The sequence below is a fragment of the Rhipicephalus microplus genome, unplaced genomic scaffold, assembly GCF_043290135.1.
Source record: "Rhipicephalus microplus isolate Deutch F79 unplaced genomic scaffold, USDA_Rmic scaffold_217, whole genome shotgun sequence".
NCBI classification, from domain to species: domain Eukaryota; kingdom Metazoa; phylum Arthropoda; class Arachnida; order Ixodida; family Ixodidae; genus Rhipicephalus; species Rhipicephalus microplus.
The window spans coordinates 139081-142913 of record NW_027464788.1 but is presented as its reverse complement, the minus strand read 5'-3'; the positions used below and the strand labels follow the sequence as shown (position 1 = coordinate 142913).

The following is a 3833-nucleotide window of genomic DNA, read 5'->3' as shown; positions in this document are numbered from 1 at the left end:
GGGAGCCGCGCACGATAGCGGCGTCGCGAGACGGCTTCGCGGTCGCTAGTCGCACGAGCTCGGCAACCGCGTCTGCCGGGGCGGAGTTCGGGACGCCGACGGCTAAGTGGGAACCGCCGCTCGGATGTTCGCCGTTTGTGGCCGAGTGAGTGCTGGCACTCCGGCGAAGCCAAACGGGGCCGATTCCGGCACGATATCGGCGTCTTTCTACGTGCTCGCCGGCGACCGTCGCACGAGTACGGCAAAGTGCGTCTGCCGGGGCGGGGTTTGCGACGCGTACGCAATAGTGAGAACCGTCGCTCGGATGTTCGTCGTCTTTCGCCGAGCCAGTGCTGGCACTCCGGCGAAGCCGAACGGAGCCGATTCGGGCACGATATCGGCGTCTTTCCACGTGCTCGCCGGCGACCGTCGCACGAGTACGGTAAACCGCGTCAGCCGGGGCGGAGTTCGGGACGCCGATGCGAAAGTGGGAAGCGCCGCTCAGATCTTCGCCGTTTTTGGAGGAGTCAGTGGCGGCACTCCGGTGAAGCCAAGGTGCGCCAATTCGCGCACGATATCGGCGTCTTTCGACGTGCCCGCCGGCCACCGTCGCACGAGTACGGCAAACCTCGTCTGCCGGGGCGGGGTTTGCGACGCCGACGCAAAAGTGGGAACCGCCGCTCGGATGTTCGCCGTTTTTGGCAGAGTGAGTGCTGGCACTCCGGCGAAGCGAAAGAGCGTGAATGCGCCCACGAAAGTAGCGTATTTGGACGTGCTTGACGGCGACCGCCGCAGGAGTACGAAAAACCACGTCAGCCGGGGCGAGCGACCCACGGCGGTCTGGGTGCTTATCGCTGCTATTATAGGGGCACCCCGGCAGACGCAGAAAGAAAAAAAAAAAAAATGGGGACATGGCGTGCGTCACCGTGCGGCTTCGCAGCGTTGCCGAAGTCGCCGAGCCCTTCGACTGAGCCGAACGGCGGACAGGGAACGTTGGTCGGCCGTTCTAACCTGTCGGTGCCACGCCGAGACGTCGTTAAGGAAAACCGCGTCGTGGGCCTCTACGACGCCGTCGAGTCGTTGTACGTTTGGTGTCCAGCGTGTCGGCGGCGAGTAGCGGACACGTCGTTCACGACTTCGGTCTTTCGCAGTCGACGCGAACTTGCGGAGAGTCGTGGTGCCTCACGTTTTCGGCAGAAACCGCGGCGGAATTTTCCCGTGCGTGCGCGCACGACCTCGGTGCTGTGCCGTCAGCGTAGTGTTGCACAAACTCGTGGCCTACCCAAGGTGCGGTACGTTTGCGGCCGTATCCTCGGTGGGAATTTCGTGAGTAGGGTCGCAAATTCTACGACCTCGGCGGGTTTGAGAGCGATGTAGACTTGTGGCACGCTCAACGTGCCACACGTTTCGGGGCACACCCGCGGTGAAATTTTCTCGAGTACGCTCGTATTAGTGCCCAAGGAGGTCTGGGTACTTATCGCTGCTATTATGTGGGGGTTCTCGTGAGCGGCGTACGCGAAAGCGACCGGGTGTCTGATATGCGGCGGGCTTCGGCCTCGTCAAGCGTGTCCTCGGGTCTGCTCCAGGGGAATCCACGGCAGTCGTCTGCAGCCTCATCCGCTTGATGCGTTAGGGGCTGGTTGTCGGACGGTGCCGTTTTACCACGATATCGAGGTGTGTTCCGTGTCGTCCTCGGGCGATTCAGATGCGAAAGCGCCGAAGACGCGGGCGTGACCCGTCGTCTGGCGGCTTTGCAGTCTCGGCTCCGTTGCTAGTTCCGGCCGGTCCACCGACAGTGCAGCGGGCTTGGGCAACCCGCACGGCGCGACCGAGTCGATGCAACGAAAAAGAGCGAGCATGAACGTGCTTCTTGCCGCACGGCTCCCACTCGTCTTTCGGGAAGGTTGTGCCGTAGCGAGCTCGAACGCCGTCATCTCGGAGTGCAAAATAAGCGTGTTGGGGCGCCTGAAGGTGGCCTCCGCCGCACACAGACTGCGTCCGGCCCGCCGAAGGCGAGGACGGACGCGCAGTCGAACGATTACCTGGTTGATCCTGCCAGTAATCATATGCTTGTCTCAAAGATTAAGCCATGCATGTCTAAGTACATGCCGAAATAAGGCGAAACCGCGAATGGCTCATTAAATCAGTTATGGTTCCTTAGATCGTTTCTTCCTACTTGGATAACTGTGGCAATTCTAGAGCTAATACATGCAGTGAGCCTGGAGCCCTTTGGGTAACGGGTGCTTTTATTAGACCAAGATCGATCGGGTTTCGGCCCGTATTGTGTGGTGACTCTGGATAACTTTGTGCTGATCGCATGGCCACGAGCCGGCGACGTTTCTTTCAAGTGTCTGCCTTATCAACTTTCGATGGTAGGTTACTTGCTTACCATGGTTGTTACGGGTAACGGAGAATCAGGGTTCGATTCCGGAGAGGGAGCCTGAGAAACGGCTACCACATCCAAGGAAGGCAGCAGGCGCGCAAATTACCCACTTCCGGCACGGGGAGGTAGTGACGAAAAATAACAATACGGGACTCTTTTGAGGCCCCGTAATTGAAATGAGTACACTCTAAATCCTTTAACGAGGATCAATTGGAGGGCAAGTCTGGTGCCAGCAGCCGCGGTAATTCCAGCTCCAATAGCGTATACTAAAGCTGCTGCGGTTAAAAAGCTCGTAGTTGGATCTCAGTTCCAGACGAGTAGTGCATCTACCCGATGCGACGGCTCGGACTGAACATCATGCCGGTTCTTTCTTGGTGCACTTCATTGTGTGCCTCGAGATGGCCGGTGCTTTTACTTTGAAAAAATTAGAGTGCTCAACGCAGGCGAGTCGCCTGAATAAACTTGCATGGAATAATAGAACAAGACCTCGTTTCTGTTCTGTTGGTTTTTGGAATACGAGGTAATGATTAAGAGGGACGGACGGGGGCATTCGTATTGCGGCGCTAGAGGTGAAATTCTTGGACCGTCGCAAGACGAACTACTGCGAAAGCATTTGCCAAGAATGTTTTCATTGATCAAGAACGAAAGTCAGAGGTTCGAAGGCGATCAGATACCGCCCTAGTTCTGACCATAAACGATGCCAACCAGCGATCCGCCTGAGTTACTCAAATGACTCGGCGGGCAGCTTCCGGGAAACCAAAGTATTTGGGTTCCGGGGGAAGTATGGTTGCAAAGCTGAAACTTAAAGGAATTGACGGAAGGGCACCACCAGGAGTGGAGCCTGCGGCTTAATTTGACTCAACACGGGAAAACTTACCCGGCCCGGACACTGGGAGGATTGACAGATTGAGAGCTCTTTCTTGATTCGGTGGATGGTGGTGCATGGCCGTTCTTAGTTGGTGGAGCGATTTGTCTGGTTAATTCCGATAACGAACGAGACTCTAGCCTATTAAATAGGTGCGGGGTTCCCAGCACCTTACAACCTTCTTAGAGGGACAAGCGGCTCCTAGCCGCACGAAACAGAGCAATAACAGGTCTGTGATGCCCTTAGATGTCCGGGGCCGCACGCGCGCTACACTGAAGGAAGCAGCGTGTCTTTATCCCTGTCTGAAAAGACTGGGTAACCCGTGGAACTTCTTTCGTGATTGGGATAGGGGCTTGCAATTGTTCCCCTTGAACGAGGAATTCCCAGTAAGCGCGAGTCATAAGCTCGCGTTGATTACGTCCCTGCCCTTTGTACACACCGCCCGTCGCTACTACCGATTGAATGATTTAGTGAGGTCTTCGGACCGATGTCCGGCGCGGCCTTTCGGTTGCGCCGGTCTGTTGGAAAGATGACCAAACTTGATCATTTAGAGGAAGTAAAAGTCGTAACAAGGTTTCCGTAGGTGAACCTGCGGAAGGATCATTA

At 56.6% G+C, this 3833-nt stretch overlaps 1 non-coding gene across 1 annotated transcript; it reads left to right on the top strand.

The window, feature by feature from the left end:
• Positions 1–2018: 2018 nt before the first annotated feature.
• LOC142792360 (small subunit ribosomal RNA) lies at positions 2019–3833 on the top strand. Its single transcript, XR_012890859.1, has one exon. It is a non-coding gene; the product is annotated as a small subunit ribosomal RNA (ribosomal RNA).